Source organism: Balaenoptera musculus, chromosome 9 (assembly GCF_009873245.2).
Source record: "Balaenoptera musculus isolate JJ_BM4_2016_0621 chromosome 9, mBalMus1.pri.v3, whole genome shotgun sequence".
NCBI classification, from domain to species: domain Eukaryota; kingdom Metazoa; phylum Chordata; class Mammalia; order Artiodactyla; family Balaenopteridae; genus Balaenoptera; species Balaenoptera musculus.
Window position 1 is genome coordinate 62,043,165 of NC_045793.1, and position 21,430 is coordinate 62,064,594.

Here is a 21,430-nt window from a genome sequence, read left to right on the forward strand (position 1 = left end):
CTAAGCCCGTGGGCCACAACTACTGAAGCCTGCGCGCCTAGAGCCCGTGTTCTGCAACGAGAAGCCACCACAATGAGAAGCCCACTCAGTGCAACAAAAGAGTAGCCCCTGCTCGCCGCAATTAGAGAAAGCCCGCACGCAGCAGCGAAGACCCAACACAGCCAAAAATAAATAAATAAATAAATTTAAAATAAATAAATAAATAAAATAAGCACGTTAGAGACTACTGGGGGTCCTTCCAGTCCTGAAAAAACTTTTTTAATTTATTTATTATTTTATTTATTTATTTTTGGCTGCGTTGGGTCTTCGTTGCTGCACGTGGGCTTTCTCTAGTTGTGGCGATCGGGGGGCTACTCTTCGTTGTGGTGCGCGGGCTTCTCATTGCAGTGGCTTCTCTTGTTGCAGAGCACGGGCTCTAGGCGTGCGGGCTTCAGTAGTTGCAGCACATGGGCTCAATAGTTGTGGCTCGCGGGCTCTAGGGCACAGGCTCAGTAGCTGTGGCGCACGGGCTTAGTTGCTCCACGGCATGTGGGATCTTCCCGGACCAGGGCTCAAACCCGCGTCCCCTGCATTGGCAGGCGGATTCTCAACCACTGCGCCACCAGGGAAGCCCCCCCGCCCCCCCGAGTCCTGAAATTTTAAGTACTAAAGTGATGAGAGTTCTGTAGAGCCATAGCACCCAAGGAGGGAAATTATTTTTTTTTCATCCCCACAATATCAACTATCTCATCAAAACTCAAAATAGCATTGCAATCTGGATATTTTTACATGAGACCCAGTTAGAAATATATTATCCATATTTACACACCTAATACGTGTGGATCCAGATGTGAAACCAGGTTTGTCTAGATCCACAGGCCATTTTCTTTTCATCACATTCTGCCTGTGGAATAGAATGACAAGAAGATCCGTGTTGTACTGGAGACACTGACAGAAGAGAAAAGGGTTGATATAGCCTCTTATTTTTACAAAACATGAATGATCTCCATTCAGGAAAAAATATATTTTCTTTTCCAGATTTCATCCCCATTCATATATTGGCGAATTACCCTGAAATTAGACTTTTTTCCTACTTATTGTCTGCACTGAGAGCTTGAAAAGAGGAGACTCTCCATTTTAAAGGCACTGATGAACTGGTACCAGTACTGCCCTCAAATTTATTATGCAGAACTGGGTAAGCCATGTCCTCAATTAAAAGATGTTTAAGGCCTAATGTTTCTTTATAAAATCTAAGTCACGTTGATACCTAAAACCAAAATATATCAGTGACCCCTAAACATTTTTACGAAGATTCCTTTTAGAATTTTTTTAAAAAAGGTTTTCTTGACCTGCCCCCACAAGAAGACAGTGTGCTTTTAGTGTCCCTTTGATAGAGAAAATATACCAAGATAAAAATAAACAAGGCCCCATGACTTCATAACACTCTAAAATAAATTTGTATTTTATTAGTCACATCAGCACCAAAATAAATTGAGAAATAGTAAAATTACATGTGCAAGACATACTGAGATCAGACTACAGTTAATGCTTGTAGAAGATACAGGTTTCATATCCCCATGTAATATATTCACAACCAGTTCAGTAATTGCCAAGAATACAAATTCCCTAAGCACAGAGCATGCAGTGGACACTTGAGTAGTTGCCAGACGAGAGCAAAGATGATAGAGGACTAAGTTCTAAGGTTCTTTATTGCCCTAAAGTTTTCAGCATCAAATAGACTTTGCTATGTCCTATTCTATATACTCTCTCAAACCTGAGGACAAGCTGGGAAAGTAGGTTTTCTACCCACATTTTACAAATGTAAAACTAAGACTCAGAAATTGAGGGATTTAGCCAAATACACACTGTTTGAATGAAATCATAAAGAATTGAATCATAATAGTATAAATCCCATTTCCCTTCCCACCCTGTCTAGGTAGTGGGAGATAGATACTTGATACCCTATCTGGTGTGGTTGGTGGTACTGGGTATCCTTCCCTTGTCCCTTCAGAGCCACTTTCAGGTTTGCGCCCTGGCTTCCCAGCCCTCCTCTTTCGCTGGGAGTGGTCAAAGGGAGACACTTCAAGGAGCCGCAGAGGGTGGGAGGGAGAAGTCTCAGGGCATTTCCTTTCCTGGCTCACCTACTACAAAGCTCCTCTCCTGTCAGCTGACCCTCTTTGTTCTTCCTTCTCTGCAGATTCCAGGAACTGCTTCCTCCTCACCCCCTTCAGGCCTAGCCCTAAGGTGCTGAGGCTTTCCTAAACCCTGCCCACGCTTCTCTCATTAGCCCTAATTGGAGTGTGCCATCTGCTTATCTGAACCTGACCCAACACATTGGTCTAAGATATAACTGAGTTCGTGGTGGATTAAACTAGAGTGGAAAACAATTCCTATCCTCTCCTAATTATCCAACACAAATGAAAACTAAATTATGTTGGCTTATTTTCCCACATCTTACCTCACCCGTCCTGCAACCTCACTCTAAAAGCCACCTGGGAGCATTTAAAACTCTTTGACCTTAGTCCCTGAACAATCAGAATAAAATCCTCCTCTGTCAAGTAAAACCTGTAGGCTAGTTCCCCATCCAAAAAATGTAATTGGCAACACAAGATTATATTTGTTAAGCCCTGAGAGCATTAATTAAAATCAAGTCTTTAAATTTCTTTTAAATATCAACTAAGCTGGTTTTTCTCAATTCTTTTTTTTGTAGGTGGATCCATTTTCTAGAATTTAAAAAATATATAGTTGTTAGACAATCACATGATGGTAGCTATTCTTGGGTATTCATCAACTAAGAAAAAGTACATTATAATAAAAAGCTTCATTGATGTTAATAACACCTTAAAATAAATACTTGTTGAATTACTAAATGGTGAGTTGGAGTGGAATAAGTGAGAAGAGTAGAATGTTCTCCAGTCGCTATAACAGATTTGATGAAGCTTTCTTTGTGGTCCTCAGGAAAATGAATCTTTCCTTCCTGTGGCTCCCACTTCACTTATAGCTGATGTTCCAGCCTTTTAATATTGGTAACTGAGTTGAGGTATGAGTCTCCTACCCAGCTGTGAACTCGTAATCGTCCCATCAAAGCATGTTAACGATGCTAGGTTAGGAAACTAGAATACTGAAGTCTAGTCCCAGATACACAAATAGTTTATGATATGTCTCTTGATCTTCTTGGGTTTCCACATCTGTAAAATAATGGGGCTGAAATAAACAAACTTTGGTGTTTCTTCTAGACTTACAATTCTAACCGTTGAAACTAAATAGATGTGAGCTATTTACAGCATTCCAATGTAGGAATACAGATCAATGTGTTAATTTCTCATCTAAGAAACCCTTATATTTACATTGCAAATAAGATTTCCCCTCATTTAAAGGTAATTGAGAATCAGAGACAGGACAGGACTTAGGATCCCACAGTCATCCAGGAGTATATCCAGGATCTGAGCCCAGATGGATCTGAATCCAGAGTCCCATCTCCACCACCCACATGGCCTCTTATCTGGGAGACTGATCTATCTAAGAGGATTGTCCTTTTTATTCCAGGGCACAACTGAGATCCAGATTGTGCTATATTAAAATATAGCATATTTCTAAGTATAATCTTGTTTCTAGTCTTCACTTGCATTTTTTATTGGAAGTTAACAAAGGACCAGAGGCACTTTTAAAATTATTTTAACTGAGCTATTAAGAATGTAGAGTTCATCCTGTTCCTGTTTTGAAAAGACCCTGGTGTTAGTATCCTCATCTTCCCCCATTCCCACTTACCCATCCCCACTCTGTCACTGATACTTTACCAAAGTTTATTATGTAAAATTAATATGCCCTGTCTGCAGGGTCCACAACCAGAGAACAGCTCTATCTGAGAATACTAGTTAAAACAAGAGTTTCACGTGAAAACTATTACTTGGTTTGTAATAGTTATAAATAAGAATGTCTTTTTTAATGTCAAAAAATTGAGCAGTCTTGGGCTTCCCTGGTGGCACAGTGGTTGAGAATCTGCCTGCCAATGCAGGGGACACAGGTTTGAGCCCTGGTCTGGGAAGATCCCGCATGCCGTGGAGCGACTAGGCCCGTGAGCCACAATTGCTGAGCCTGCGCGTCTGGAGCCTGTGCTCCGCGACAAGAGAGGCCACGATAGTGAGAGGCCCGCGCACGGCGATGAAGAGTGGCCCCCACTTGCCGCAACCAGAGAAAGCACTCGCACAGAAACGAAGACCCAACACAGCCATAAATAAATAAATAAATAAATAAATAAATAAATAAATAAATAAATAAATAATTGAGCAGTCTCACATGACAATAGTTGTACATCAGTCTCCCATTGATCGAGAAGAATAAGTGAGAAGCCACTTAAAACTCAGTAAAGACTTTGGAATTCATTTAGTTTTCTTCAGCATAAGAGCATCCACATATATCCTGAAATATAATTCTTCACGTGCGTTCATGATGCCTCTGATACGCAAGATGGGCAAGGACAATTATAGAGTGATATTGTAAATAGAATGGAAAGGACAATGGAGGTAACAAGGGCCACGAGAGGTTTCTAAGTGAAGTGAAATCAGATCAACTTTTTCAATAGCTAACCTTGACAGCCCTGGGGAGAGCCAACTGCAATGGGATGCCTGGCAGCAGGAGGTCAATTAGAAAGCAGAGGAGGATGTCAGCAGCGCTGGGATGCAGAGACAGATAGATGTGGAGACAGTGGGTATGAGGGTGAGGGAGAGGGAAAATCCATAACAGTCTAAACTTGGGGAATAGACTGAAGGAGAAACCATGATAGGAAATAACAGGAAATATCAGAGGAGGAGATATTAGAATAGGGACATCTGTAGGGTAGGGAAGGGGTTGGAATGAGGGGCAACATTGTGTTTACTTTAGTATCTATTAAGATAGAAATGCCTGAGCTACACTCATTAGGCAGTTGGATGGATGTACCAGTTTAAAACTAGGGAGATCTAAGTTAGAGTTTTAGACGAAAATAAAACATAGTAGTTACAACAGCTTTAGAATCAGATAGACAATGAGTTCAATCAAGGCTCTGCCATTTGCTAACTTCATGGGACTGGGCAAGATTCAGAGCCTTACTGAGCATAAGCTTCCCCATTTGAAAATGAGGCTGGTAATACTCAGAGGAGTTTTTGGTGTGGATGGAATGACACAAGGCAGATAAGGAGGTTAGCAAACTGCCTGGCACATAATAGTAAATTCTCAGTAAATGTTAGATGCCATTATTATTATATAGGTTACTGAACAATGAATAGAGGTAAAAATTGAAACCAAAGGATTGGAAGTGATAACTGTGGGAATACACGAGAGAGAATAATCAAAGGCAAGGTCTTGAAGATGCCAACTCTGGATGGGAAGGCAGAGCAGGAGCAGGCAAAACAGACTGAGAAGGTGTAGAGGAAGGAGAAAGGAGGATCAGGAGAGAGCGAGCGGTGGCCTGGAAGCCGATGGAAGAGTTGCAACAAGTAGGAGGATGGATCAGAATCATCGTATTAAGCAGTTATGGAGCAGAAAATTAACCATTAGATCTCATAGCAAGGATGTCACTGTTGACCTGAACAAACAGTACTTGGAAGAAAGAAAGGGTAGAGGCAGTACCCTGAGACAGCAACCAGCTTTCCTAGAAGTCAGCTTAATTACTAAAAATAGATATATAATTAAAGAAGAATATACTCCGGCTTAAAAACAAGAAGGGGCCAATTAGTAGAATTAACACAACTGAAATGGTTCTCTCCAGGAACTTTCCCCTCAGTGTGTGATCATGCTATCATTTCTCCCATCTTAAAAACAACAACAAATCTTGACTCTATAACTCTACTTCTTCCTCTGTCCACTGCTCCATCTCTCTTTTTAACCTTTGCAGCAAAACTCTTCCAATGGTTGAAATTCCCCATCTCCAATTTTCTTCTACATTCACTCCAAAAGGACTTCTCTCCCACATTCCACCAAAATTACTATTGTCAGAGTCACCAGTAACCCTCACATTGTAAAATCCAATGGTCATTTCTCAGTCTTCACCTTAGTTGATCTATTAGCAACATGTGATAGTTTATCATTTTCTGCTCTTTAAGCGCTTAGCTTTCAGGATGCATATTCTCTTGATTTTCCTCTTTTTTCACTAGCCACTCTGTCTCCTTTGCTGGTTCCTTATCATCATCTTGATTTCTTAATACTGGAGAGTCTTACAGCTCAGTGCTTGGGCTGCCTTATTGTTATTATTTTTAATCTACACTCATTATTCACTCAGTAATCTAATCTAGTATCATGACTTTAAAAATATTTACATGCTGGTTCCCAAATTTATATCATAAGCCTAGATCTTTCCAGAAATTCCAGAATACTACATCCATCTTCATTTTAGCATTCCACTTGAAATCTTTTAAAAACTGTAAATTTTAAAAATGTATATCAACTAAATCAATGCTTGTTAACCCTTTCAAGTACGTGGAGACCTTCCTAATTTAAAAATTAAACCATTCATGTGAGTAGCTGTAATTGGATATCCATTGACGGCAAAATTTATAATGAAAGAACTTACTATGACTTTAGTCACACTTGAAGTTTATATTTCATTAATCATTACATTCACTTGAAAAACATTTTTAAAGATGTTATCAATTACGTTATTTTCAATCTATAGACAATGAGATAGCAGCATCCACATTAACCAATTCATTGCTATATAATTCCCAAACTCTCCAGGATCTATGCCCCACAAGTTGAAAAACACAACTGGGTTACCAGTTAATTCATATGCATATCCAAATGTTTATGCCTTCAAGGCAGAGCCCACTATTTAAATTTTATATAGGTTGACACTTACCCTAGATGACTGATTCCTTGTTTCTCTTCATTTCAATCCATTACTTATAGGGATTCTCTTTTCAAGCATTACAAGTCAGAATGGGAAAAACAGAAAGCCTCATGTTTAACCCTCTAGTCCTCAGTCTTCTCTCATAAATTCCTAAAGGTACCACCAGCATCTGTTCACATCCTAAATACAGTTCAAAGGTCAAATAGCAGAGGATAAAATTTGAGAATACCCAATACACCATTAAAATGCCATGGTTTTGCCTCGTGTTATTTTGACTAAATATTAAAATTCAATTCCCTTTGTGTAAAACAATAAAAGAACGATTAATATGGTCCTTAAAATACACTTCTTAGAAAAATTAAGATGGCTGTAAGACGTAGGATGGAATTGTAGTATGGAGAGACTAAAAGCAAGGAGACTAGTTAGGAGGTGACAGATGATGGAAGTAGCAGTAGGGATGTCCAGATACCTCTGGGCTAAGTACTATAGGACTTGGAGCCAAAAGTATAGGGAGAATGAAGGAGCGGAAGGATTCTAGGATGACTCCCAACTGTTTGTATTTGTGTACGTGGTGATAATATTAACAATATGTGAAAGACAAGAAGAGGAGATTTGAGAGAATTAGGTTCAGTTTTGTTCTTGTTAAAGTCAAAGTTTCTGGAGGCATCTAGGTGATGATTCAATAGAAAGTTGAACATAAGGATCAAGTTCATCAGTGTATCAACAGCACGCATCAAAATCATCTACCAAGATTTTTATTCAGTAGCAATGAACAGGAACAAAGGGCACCTCTATTTAAAACAATTTTTACTGATGTCTCTGAAGTGCCCCAAAGGTGTGAAGCCCTGGTCTCAGGTTCAAGACAGAAATTGAGGTTGGCAATATATTGGGTAGCATATGGTAAGTTTAAAACAATAGTTTGCAGTCATATCTAGGACCAAATCTCAGATCTTTCAAGATATGATTTGAACAAGGAATGCAACTTTTGTGATCAAAACAGGAATACTATTAAGAGCCTTTCAGTGTTGTTGTAAGAATTAAATGAGATAAAAAATATAAAGAAATAAAAACAGTTCCCAACACATAATTGCTCAAAAAATGGTACATTTGGAGAATGGAATTAATCATCCTGAAAGGACAAAAGAGGTGGGAATTAAAGGTCAGGCCTTGGGAATGCCAACATTTTAGGTGTAAGGAGAGAATGATCAAGCAAATACACTATGAAAATATCAGCAAGAGGCCAGAGAAGATCCATGGAGAGCGGTGAACTAGAGGCAATGGAGGAAATTGTTTCAATAGTCATGGGATAGGCCAATAGCATCAATTTCAGGAGTAAGGAAGACTAAAACTACAAGTGTATCACTGGACTGGAAGATGAGGAACTCATTGGGGACGGAACAATAAAACACACTCACAAGAGTGAGTCCTCTTGACTGTATCCTTAGGGATGGCACCTGAGGTTGATTTCTAAACAGGCTTGTGACCAGACATTGGTTTCAGTTTCTGGTTGATTGATGTCTTCTCCAAGGGCCACCATATCCTACCTCTGAAATATTGCTGCTTTTGTCTTGAGTGGATCTTTCATGCAAGGTGGTTGTCAGAGCACCTAAAGGGACAGAGAACTTGAACTTTATCAAGCTAATAGAAGAGACTGAATACACTATTTTATGCCTTCTTGTACACATGGCAGAATGTGACCTAAAGATAGCTTTCATTAAAATCCAGCTCAAGATTTTTCGGCAACTATAATTTTCTATCAAGAATTAACCATTCATTAGGGTGATCTTCAGCCTTTGCCTCCTGTGTACTCCCTCCTTCTTTTCTGTGGTGCAGTTTTGATAAGCAACGAAGTCTGATTATAAATCCTGAGCTTGAGTTTCATTTTACACAACAGTTTGGTGTAGTTTTTTGGGATGTGAAACAAAGACCTTGAGAATGGCAGAGGTGAAGTACAGGGCAGGGAAGTGTGAGTTCAGGGTAGGACTTTTTGGTGCCTTACTTTAGGTTCTTTCCTAAGTCCCTTCTGCATGCTCCCTCAGCAATACTATGGGTAAGCTCTATTCTCGAAGTGTTTTCTGTTCAAAAAGACTTTGTTTTGGGGGGAGGATTATAAACTGAATCTGTCTGTCTAGTTACTCTTCCTACTTCTTATATCTTTCCTATATCATCCCTTCAAAATGGATGGCTTGTTTGTTGATGTTTACCTAGCTCAATTTTCTATCAGTCTCCCTCAATCCAAGGTTTAAGAAGGGTGTCTCACCCCTGCCAGGTGCATGTAAGATCATTGTTATCTTTGGGCTATAGCAGCAATTCTCAAAATATAGTCTTCAATGAGAGCAAAACTATTTTCTTAGTAATACTAAGATGTAATCTGACTCTTTCACTCAGTCTGTCATGAATGTACAGAGTATGAAACATTTATTGATATAGTTTCAGATTCCATATTACAACCAACCTTTAAGAAACTACCACTTGTCAAGTTTGGTGTAGTATCAAAGAAGAATATCCACAATTATCTCAAAAGGCTGCTAAAATACTCCTCTCTTTTCCAGCTACACATCTGCATGAGGCCAGATTCTCTTCATATACTTATGTCAAACAATATATCACAACAGACTGAAAAGAGAGGCAGAGTGAGAATCCAACTGTCTTCTAAACCAGACACGAAAGAGATTTGTAAAATATATAAACAATGTCACTCTTATCACTAATTCTTTGGAGGGGAAAATAAAAGTATTTCTCATAAAAATTATTTATGTTAACATATAAAGTTTTAATTGTCACTTTTAAATGAATCAAGAATAAATATTTTTTAAATTTCTCCATTTAAATTATTTATACCATAAATATTGATATATAAGTTCCACCAAAAAAAAGAACTCTCTCTTGGGTCCTCAATAATTTTCTGAGTGTAAAGGCATCCTAAGATTAAAAAAAGAAGTTTAAGAAACATCGGTCTATAGAATTTGTTCTTTTTAAATGGAGCTCCCGCCTAAAATCTAAAAACATGTGGCATCTTTAGCCTACAGGCTAGAGAGAATACACCCTGCGACATCTCCATCAGACTGAGTGAAGACCTCAAGGAAGCTTCTAAGCTCCTCATGGAGACTCAGGACAAATCATATCAGGACTCAGCTATGTACTAACAAACCACCAAGCCAATACCCCGGCAGAATCACCCTCCTTCTCTGCTTCTAATCACACCCCCTCCATCAAGTGTCTCTGGAAGTGATAGTCAATCATGATACCCCTAGAAGGACTCATAAATATATAGGTATTCACGTGTGGATTACAATCTACGAAGGGGGAAGTCGATCATGAAGAAAAGCAGCTTCCGAAATAAACAGCACTTCTTGTCATATATCCTAAAAGATAAGATCTCCAGGTTTCCTTCCTTGGTCCACTGCTCTCCGGAACAAACACTGTGACTCTTTCATAGAATGTTTATGTTTTACTCCCTTGGACAAATACTGTGATTATTTTTAAATCTTTAATATTTTATTGGACAAATAGCATAACTTTGTCTAATTGTAGGTAGTCCCCTTTAACTAGCCCTTTTCAAGTTTGTCAACTTGGGACCATAATCTCTGCCCTCCACCAGTCTTCCCTCCACCGCAACCTCCCATATCTCAAAATCCAGTTGTATCACCAGGACCAGGATTTCCACTGACAGTTGTGCATGTTGTGATAGACCATAGACTTAAGCTAGAAAGAAAAGAAAATGAAATATAATCAGGATGGTAGATGGGAAGACTACGGAAGGGTGGAAACTAACGTGGTCTCAATTAGTTGGCTGAGTAGAGGCAGTGCGTTAGAGGGTGCTTGTCATATCATAATCATCATAGATTTGTAGAGATTTATATGAATTTGTATAGATGTATGTATGTAAAATTATAACAGTTTTCTGGCATACGGCAATTCATTAGGTTACTGTGAAGTATAGAGGAAAGGGAGAAAGAAAGGGAGAAATCTACCCTCAGATGCTCTGAGCCTTCCCTCTGCTCCTCGCACTCATGCTTGTCTTGATATTTCAGTGCTGTTGAGGACATTACCTCATTACTGCAAAGATGGGCCAGGTTTCCAAAAGGGGTAGGGCCTCTGTTGCAGCTGTCAGGCCAACTCTACTCTAAACCATAGGCTGAGAAGGAAAGGAGTCTGGGGAGAAAAGCAAGAGTTGGGAAGAAGGATAAGGAGAGGGGAGAAAAGCCTGTAGCTATATCTTTGGGCCAAACTTTCAGAACACATTTGCAAATCAGAATAATAAAAATCCAGGGCTAATCTGGATCTTATTTCCCAAAGATCTGCCATGCCGGCTACTTGGAGATTGCCTGGCTTGCTGCTCTATAAAATAGGGAGTTTCCACATTTGTTTACATCTCTTTGGGGAGGAATTATCTTGTTGTTACTTGACTTCCAGTCTTATGCCCCCCCCATACTTTAACTGTATATTGTTTGATTCATTTCTCTTCTTTTTCCCAGATGATGTCAAACACAATACCTGAAAGAAACATTTTGCTCCAGACATATTTGTTGAATTAATGATGGGTAGGATAATTTGGAATCACTCTTCAGCAGGTTTTCTAAAGCCTTCTTTTTGATCCCCAGGGAAATCCCTCCTTCCTCTGTGTACCCCAGACCAAAAGAATTTTTAAATTCTGAATTAAAAACTCTGGGTGAAGTCCAGGTATGGATAAGTTTGAAGACTTCCTCCAGATGATTCTGGTGTGCAGGCAGTGTTATGAATTTCTAGGACCCATTTCAGATACAGAAAATATTTTTATTCATCATTGTACCCAGCAGGACCAGCCCAATGTCCAAAATTAAGAAGATTCTCACTTATTTGTTCCATTCAATCCCTTCAATGTTTCATTAGCCTTTGATTGAAGATCAATTTTCCATTACTAGGGATGGAAAATACTAGGTTAGGAGAAGACTCCTCCGTCTCATCCCAATTATATAACAATTTTATGATGTGACCAGTAGATCTAGTATGGCCTTTTGCTTTTTTCACATTTGTGAAGTAATGGGCTAGGCTAAATAAGGGTTAAGTTTCCTCCAGCCTTAGAATTTTGAGCACTAAATGGAAGTGAGCTATTTGGGCACATGGTACCATAGAAAGAAAATTTATTAATCTTTTCAAGTTCAATGCTGCCTTATTTAAACTCCCAATAACCTTATAAAATAGGCTTTGTCCCTATATTGAAGATAAGGAAACTGAGGTGTAATATTTGGTGATTTTGTATACAAGTTTTAACCCAAATAAATCCAAGTCCAGAGCCCAGTCTCCTCTCACCACACAGGGCCTCTGTACAAGGAGAATGATTTATATAAGGCGGCTGCCCTGGTGGTGCTGCCAGAAGAACAGGTGGCTGCACTAGGATGGGAAACAATGCCTTTCCCCGGCTTTCAATATAGGACGCAACTGAAGACCAAATTGCACTAGATACGTTATTAAATCAAAATATCACTTTTTCCCCTTGATTTCATTCCTATTTCTGTAGTGAAGCCTACCGTAAAGGATGGATGCATTTAAAAGTTCTTTCTAATGAGCTATTAAAAATAAAAATTAAATTCTTCCCTTCTCTGTAAAGATCCTAGGGCTAGTAACCCCATGCACACCCAGGTTCACACCAATGGTTATTCAGCCCAGGTATGACCTTGGCTACAGGGTCAACAGCCTTGGAACTACAATAGCTAATCATGTTCATTAAAATTATTAAGTTCTAAAACCCCAAAGAAAGCTTTTACGAAATGGTGATCAGTCAAAAAGGAGAACTAATCAGTGGATCCCAGCCTTTTCTTTTACTTGTGAGACACTCATTTCAACATGAAAAAAATTGAATGTAGTGGTACTTTTAGTATCTCATTGAGTGAGAAATTCACCATAATAAAAAGTCACTATAAATTTAGTAATACTTTGAAATTAATCTGGATTTTGTTCCTTATATAGCATCTACATACATCTGAAAAAATAATTATTCACATACACTTGAGACAAATCTGAACAGAAAATACAGGTGGGGCCAACTGTTAATGACCTTGGATGAATGCTATGGAAATTGGTAGGCAATAAGGACTCTAGGAGCCAAGAGAGGTTTTTAAGCAAAATGACAGAATCAGATTGATTAAAAAGGATCTGGTGACAATGTGCAGGACTAATGGGTTGTGGAAAGACCAGCCCAGGAAATCAATTAGGAAGCATGAGATGATGTCGGCAACACATCCTCGCCATGACATTTATGAACCAAATGCTGCTGAACATGAAGACCAATTTGACAGGGGATAATGGAGAGGAAGGAATCAGGACATTTCTAGATTTAGAGAGTGTGTGAAAGATAGAATCGTGAAGCAAAATACATACAAAAGAGGAGGTATTTGTGTTGTTGAGTTTAGGGGGAGGGGTAGAGTTGGAATGAGCAGGAATTTTGGAAGGCAGTAGACCACAGTTGTTATGGTGACAGTTTAGGATTCAGATGCGTCTGTGTTCAAAACCAAGGTCTGACACTTGCAGACTATGTCAGCTTGGGCAAAATCCCTAACCATAATGAATCTGTTCCCTCATTTGAATATAGGGACAGTGATACTATATCACAGTATAGATACAATGATACAGCACGCACTTAGGGATTAGAGATGTGCCAGCACGTGACAATGGCATGATCAATGTTGAGTGCAATTATTATTATGTAAATTTAAAAACCATCAGAAATGTCCGGGAGTTGAAGCCATGCTACTTAAATTGGAGAAGTGATTTTCATCCTGAGAAACAAGAGAGAAGAATCAAAGTAGGGCTTGCTGGATGTCAAGTCAAATGAGAGGGAAGAGGTGAGAGAACCAGGAGAGGCTGGAGACCTGAAGCCAAGGAGGTAACAGTTTTAACAAGCAAGGGAAGAGCTGAATATCATCCCAGTTTTCACTGAGTATTGGTGACAGAGCTAAAAATCAACCCTGGATTTGCCCATGGATTAGTCATCAGTATGAAGAGAGATGTGAGGGTAATGGCAATATGCAGGGAGTGACTTTACCTTAATTTATAAGGTAAGACGCATATAAGATAAGAGAGTGGAGCTTAAATTCAAGACAAGAAGACCCTAATGCAAAGCAAGGAATAATTTGGTTCAATTAAAAAAAAGGTGTGTGGGGGGAGAGTCATTCCACATACTTTTTTTCCCCTCCCCTCCCAAATCTACTCCATTAATAAATTATTTTAGTTCTTCTATCAAAATAAATCCCAAGTCCATTTACCTTTTCTCTGGTCTCTCTATGGCTACCACCCTGGTTCAGATTGCTATCATTTCTCTCCTGTATTACTAACCACTTAATTAGTGTCCTGGTTTCATCTTACTCCTCCAAGAAACGATTCTCTGTAGCATTAGCCAAGGAATTTTGAAAAAGTGTTAATCAGATACTATTCCCCTGCTTCAAACCTTCAGCTGTTTCCCATTGCATTTAAAATACAACCCTCACTATTTACCCTGGGTCTATGCAGCTCTAGTGAATGGACCCCTGATTATCTCTCTTACCTTATCTCCCTCTACACTCCTCCTTGGCTACCAAGTTTAGCACAATGGTCACCTTTTCTTTCCTCTTGCAAGGCGACTCATTCCCATTTTAAGCCCTTTGCACTTGCTATTCCCTCTCCCGGGAGTGCTATCTCTCATGATCTTCCCCATCTTCCTGTTTTTCTCATCTCAACTCCGATGTCACCTTCTTCCATGACACTGGACTTCCATGGCCTTGTCAAGTGAAGTAGCTCTTCCCCCTCCCCCAGTCAATTTCCATCTCTCTTTGCCTTCACAGCTCTATTGACATATGGGTCATCTTGCTGGTTTGTTTATTGTCTGTCTCCCATCTCCAGAATGAAAGCTTCAGGGACACCGGTACCTTACCCATGTTCTTGAATGTGAAAGTATTACTTGAGAGAGATCCAGATTCTACTTCTCCAGGAACAGACAGCAAGGGGTTAGGGTAAGAGGTAATGGGTAAACCTCTGCTTACCCTTTAGAGAAGGAGGGATACTTGGTTCCAAAGGTTTACCCCTAAGACCTGTGTTTCCTCCAAGACAGCATTGCCTGTAGAGAGTGAAGGGGCTGTGGGTGACTTAGGGAGAATAGTACATAATGACAAAAAAAGGGACTGCCCTGTACGGCTGAGTCTCTATCTATGAGTGGAAGCCATACACATCTAGTGGGGCACTCAGTGGTGGGACTGTCTCTAGAAAGCAGGAGAGAACAGTGAACAAGTGTTGATCCCATGAGCTTATGAATCAGGGGTCCCAGTCTCCCTCATTCCTCCTTAGCTCCACACAGCAGCCAAGGTGATTTCACAAGGACACAAATCATATCATGGTGCTTCCCCATTCAGAACCCTTTAAGTGTTTCATTCACCTCAAACCAAATGCAAACCCCTCAAGCTTTATGTGAATTGGTCCCTGCCTACCTTCCTCTCTGACATCATCTCATATCCATCCCTGCTAACACACTGGACTCCTCTCTTCCCCATTGTTCTCAACGTTATTTGCACCTTAGGTCTTTGCTCTTGCTGTTTCCTCCACCTGGACCACTCTACCCTCAGAGCTCAGCATGACCAGTTCCTTTATATCATGAACTCAAAGCTCTAATGTCACCACCTCAGCCAAGGCCACCTACTCTGAAATAGCCAGCTACCTCTTCACCCCAACCAGGTCATATCACTTCAACCTGTTCATTTTCTCCCAGTGCTTCTTGAAGGTTTCCTCTTTTCTAGGCACTGATCTCAGCATGCACATGTGTGTATTCATTTATTTAATCCCAACAACAACTAAATGAGAAGGAAGCTTTTATAATCATACTCATGTTATAGAATAAGAAACTGAGGCCCAAAGAGGTTAAATAAATTGTTCAAAGTCACATCAGTAAACTGTAGAGAAGCTGTGATTTAAACCCAGGCAGTCTGACTCCAGAGCCAGTGTTCTGGAACCCTTTCCAGTATACTTCAGCACACAGCATACAGTAAAGGCTCAATAAATGTTGATTAATTGTCTAATCATCAAGGAAATAAGAAATCCAACACAGGGATGCACTTTTACTATCTGATAAATTCCCAGGAGCCAAAACTACCCAGCAGACACCCTCACTAGGAAACCAGACCTCCAGGGAAGAAGAGAGGGAAGCCCACTCCAGGAAGTTCTCTACATCAGGACAAATCAGCAAGCCCCCAGGCTGGCAGCAAAGGTTACCCACTCTTGGCTGAATCTTGATATCCAGGAGACTTCGTGGACTCCTGAGCAAGATGGAGAGCTGAGAGGGATTTATCAGGAAATACAACTGACTAGGCTTTGACCGATAGTAGGCGTCCTCGCCCCCAACCCCACCATTGCCTAAGTGAGACACTACACTCTCAGAGGCTTTTGGTGGTACCCATGTAACAGGTATCTCTCTAGGCCCTAGAGACTAGGATATAACCACCTGTGAATCCTGCATCCGAGACAAGGACAGGACAGGCAGCCTTGGGGGCTGCTATACCAGCCCTGGCTCTGAATGCCCTTCAGATACAATGGCCATTTCAAACAGACTTCCTGACCCACGTGCCTAAAAGTATGTCCTGCATTATCCTCCATCGGGGCTGGGGCTATACACTGTTAACCAAACAAAATTTTCCATCTCCATGGTCTACCCAGCCACCTGGACTCCAACTTTTAACGCACGTGTATTCCAGTCTTGGATGGCTTCATTCAAGAGCATCCACATGAGCTTCATCTTGTTCAGGGCTCATCAACAGCCAGCTGGTCACAGTATATCCACTACATCACTACCCTTCCAAAGATAACAGGGATGGTCCATCTGCCCAACCTCCCTCAGTGGAATCTGCCTAGAGCAAGTCAGTGTTCCTCTCTGCTCAGAACACTCGGCATGAATTCCCCAGTTCCCCATTTCTCCTGGTTACAAGAACACTCTAGCAACCAGCCCACTTAAACCCTCGCAAAATAACTTTCTGGTGCACCAAATAATGGTATAAAGGACATATCCAGTAGGAGCCCAGGCAGTCAGAGTGAAAGACCCCAGCTGGCTTTCCTCCCAGTGTATACATTGGAGCATAGTAAGTTTTTCTCCCAGGGAACTTGAGGGAAATTATGTGGACCCTTTCCAGACATATTACATCATAGTAGCTATTCTCTTGGTAATTATTGTTGAGAAAATACATGAAAGAATGACTTTAGAAATACTTTAAAATAAATTCCTATCATATTCATCATAAAGGCACACATAATTGTTTTTCAGAGATTATTAGTCTACAAACAATACTACAAGAGCAGTAATTGTGAGCCCATGGCCCACAGATTAGAAAACACTGAACTAGATTCCCAGCTTAGGTCTGAGCCCCCAGATGTGGATCCATATAATGACTTTCAATGGCCCTGAGCACATCTGCCTTCGTGGATACTTCCCTCTGTAAAAAATATTAAAATTTATATTTTACAATTGTGTTGGTATATAGACAAATATATTATGTTAAAATATTTTCTTTGACCTAGATGCTCATTTTTTTCTGACTTTAAAAGAAATGAAAACATTATCACTGTGGGTCCTTAGCACTATGCTTCATAGAGAAGGCAGCCCTGCCCAGGTGTAAACACCTTCAGGGCAGTGTCCATTTCAAGATCTCCCTACTAATTATTAAGGGGGTTATTAGTCAATAACCCAAATGATAGTCATATTTTTTCTCACCTCTTCAATCTAGGGTCCAAAAGGACTTCTTTTTTAGTATCTGAAATGCAGGTTTGAGAAGGTAAACTTCTGATCCTTAATTTTCCACCCCATCGGTTGTCTCTCATAATTCCTTAGTGTACTGACTGCTTTCAACCCATAATTCAACAGGTTAAAAAGAACAGGATGGAAAATTCAAGAAGAGAATTTCTTTTTTTTTTTTTTTTTCAATTATCCATTTATTTATTTATGGCTGCGTTGGGTCCCCGTTCCTGTGCGAGGGCTTTCTCTAGTTGTGGCAAGCGGGGGCCACTCTTCATCGCGGTGCGCGGGCCTCTCACTGTCGCGGCCTCCCCCGCTGCGGAGCACAGGCTCCAGACACGCAGGCTCAGCAATCGTGGCCCACGGGCCCAGTCGCTCCGCGGCATGTGGGATCCTCCCAGACCAGGGCTCGAACCCGCGTCCCCTGCATCAGCAGGCAGACTCTCAACCACTGCGCCACCAGGGAAGCCCAGGAAGAGAATTTCTAATTGCCAGATATAGTATTATACTGCCATACTCATTTGCTGTCATTTTAGACCAGTTAGGACTATACCTCTTGGTCTCATGTGCATCCTGTACAAGTTCATAGAGGAATAACTGATACAGTCCACCAGTAGATGCATTTTTTACTTAAGAAAAATGTCTCTGGAAGCAGTGGGAAGGAGAGCTGGAATGTGAAATGTTGGTAAGCAGGAGAGCAGTGAGAAGGCAAAGATGATGATTTCAGCTGTGGGGATGCCCAGACATTTCCAGGGTAAGCTCTGCAGGAAGCGGTACCAACCACATGGGAAGATGTGGGAGGGGGAGCAGGTGGGATGGTTCCCTGTGCACCAGTTAGACCTTTACAGCCGCTCAGCTCCAAATTCACCCAAAGCCTACTCTGTGAAATGGACCTGGGCCCTTTAAATATTTTTCATTTGCCGGCAGGCATGATTTAGGCTTTGTCAGTAGAGGGCACAGGAGGAAAGCGTTTTGCTTCCTGATTCCGGTGATCTGTGTGCCTTTCTCCAGCACCTGCTCCTGTGTCACATGCAGCTTCCCCAGTACCTGGCAGCTCCCAGCAGCCAGCAGCTTCCCCAGTCATCCCCCTCAGAAGGTTTTGTAGCAGAATGCCTCCAGGGACACACCTCTTTGTGAACAGCTTTCTTTGGCACCCTAGAGAGCTGATTTCTGGCAAGTTAGCCAGCACTGCACCACAGTGACTTCTCTGCCACTCAGGGAGCTGGCAGTGCCCCCTCCCACAAGGTCCAGGTCTCAGCCTGGAAGAGGGTGGGGGCCCTTCCTTGTGCACTCTGTCTCTGCCCCAGCGGCAGTGGCTGCTCCTTCTATCTGCTATTCCTAGATTCATTTCAGTTCTTTTGCTTCTTCCTAGCCCATCTCATGTTACTTCTATCCCCTTTTATACTTAATAGTTTTTTATATTAAACTTTCCCGTTACTGTGTGGTTTATGTCTCCTGATTTGGCCCAGACTAATAGACCAGGCTCCTAAATTCATAAAGATGGTGATATTATTAATAAATATGAAAAATAGGAAGAGGAGGCAGTTTAAAAGGAAAGTAATTAATTCTATTGTGTACATGTTAAACTAAGGTTCTTGACAGACACTCAGGAGATAGTCAAGAACAGGGCTTTACATTATCTGGTGCTTTTCCAAAATACACATGTTCCAACTCCACCCACTGAGATGTTTATTGAGATGTGATACTAGATTAGGGCACAGACACCTGTATTTTTTTCAATCGCCACAGATGGTTCTCAGGTGCAATTGCAATATTTGACAGTATAGGGTGTTGATTTGTAGCTAGATTAATTTGGGTTTATATCTCAGTTTTGCCTTTTACTAGCGATGACTGTGAACAATGACAAGCCTCTTCTACAAAATGTGGCTAGTAATATTTGGCTGTTTAAATTGTAAGAACTAAACTGGATGAAGGCATGTAAAAAGCATAGTTCTTGGCACATCATAATATTTATTTCAGTAAACAGTAGGAGTGATTATTCTTCTCATATGTTTTGAATCTGCTTTATTTTTCTACATTCTACTTACCCCCACCTGATATATTATACGGTTGTGTCCTTATTTTATAATTCACCTGTCTAGAAAGTAAACTCCATGATAGCAGGGCATTGTTCTAATCAGAGTTGCTCCCTAGGGTCCAGGACCAATGTAAGTAACTCAACAAGTATTAGTTGAGTGAATAAATGATCTAAATCCGAGCAGCAGCAGCATATTTAGAGAGCAGAATCAGTTAACTTGAAAGACCAAGAGAGAGTTGAATTTAAAACAAAGCCAATGTTTGAAAAGTAGGAAGAAGAGAAGCAGTCAAAGACATACATACACTAATTGAGATTGACATATATACACTAATATGTATAAAATAGATAACTATTAAGAATCTGCTGTATAAAAAAATAAATAAAATTAAATTAAAAAAAAAAAACAAAGACATCATAGGGGAAGAACAAATTTTTCTTTTACGTTTTAGGCTCCTTTAATGGGATCTGTGAATTAAACTGACAAAGGACAGATTAACAGGAGAAAAGGCATACAAATTTTATTTGATGTCCATTTTTATTGGTTTGGCCAAAAAAATGGGTTTTTCCATACGATGTTATGGAAAAACCCAAATGAACTTTTTGGCCAACCCAATATATGTACACAGAGGCCTTCAGAGAAAATGAGTGAAGACACAAAGAGGCATTTAGACCCAGGGACTTATATACCAGTTTAACAAAGGGTAATAAATTGTGAAGACCTCACTAGACAAAGGATACAGGGATTAGGACACAGACATCTTGGGTGAGACATTATTCTGTCTTCTGGGAATCTTCTATGATAAACTATCAAACTATTTGCCTGGGCAGGAGACTCTGGCAATGTAAAGTAATGGTAAAGAAGACAGTGGACTATCAAAATCATGCTAATGTGGACAGCAAGGTGTGGTTCTCAGACTGCAGGCTGAGTCCAAAAATAAGATGGCTTTGTTTTTCACAGCCGTAGCCTACAGCAAATAAGGCAACTAAGACCCAGACATCACAATAATAGACATGATTTACTGAATCCAGCCTTCTTCATGTGGTTTAATTTCACTATTTCTAAGTGTCCAAGAGCCAAAATTGCCAATCACCCTATCTATGAAGCTGGAATCCCAGGGAACGGAAGCTTTGCTCCTTCAGCAAAGCTTTCAGTCTGAGAAAGTGTAGCCACAAAGCCAGACCACAGACCAGGCAGCACCAGAACATCTCTCCTCAGGAGACCATGGAAGGCGTCTAGAGTAGGTAACTGGAGGCAGCTGGCAGCCTTAGGGTGGATGGGGCTGAGGGGGCTTTGCCAGGGCCAGTGCATTATGCCCACAGCCAAATGTGGAGCCTTCCTCCTCAAAACTCTCTATCTGTGCTTCTGAACATATAGCCTGCTGGCCTTCAAGGATATGGCTTACTCATCAAAAAGCCTCTTCAGTTTGATCGTACCCTGGTGTCTACTGTAGGAGAAATATAATTAAAAACAAAATCTCATCCCAACCCAGAACACTCCACAAAGGTAAAAGGGAAAAAAAATAATTGTATTATTGAAAAACCATTAAACCAGAATGTGATGCACATTACAGGCAACCCGCTGAAGAGTTTACAAAGACAGAAAGAAACTTTACTCTTTTATATTGCTCAGTGGATACATTATATTCATGTTTTCAAGGTAAAATTGCTAAATTTATTGTATCTTCGTAGAGCTAGGGTTTGCAATTTGGAATCAGGTGACAGCTGAAGTTCGTCCCATCTCTTCCTAGGAAATAAGGAGATAGAGTGTTATCTTCCTTGATTTCAAAGAAATGGCTCTCAGATAGTTGTATGACTGGCAAGAGGCATTTGACCTTACTCTACCACCTGGAAAAAGGTCAAGCCC

At 40.5% G+C, this 21,430-nt stretch overlaps 1 long non-coding RNA gene across 1 annotated transcript in view; it reads right to left on the reverse strand.

Annotated features, from left to right (window-relative positions):
- Positions 1-624: 624 nt before the first annotated feature.
- The window catches only part of LOC118900985, a 114,600-nt gene continuing 93,794 nt past the window's right edge, over positions 625-21,430 (reverse strand). The window contains exon 4 of the long non-coding RNA XR_005021263.1: positions 625-927. This is a non-coding gene — a long non-coding RNA (uncharacterized LOC118900985). The remainder of the gene's footprint in view (positions 928-21,430) is intronic.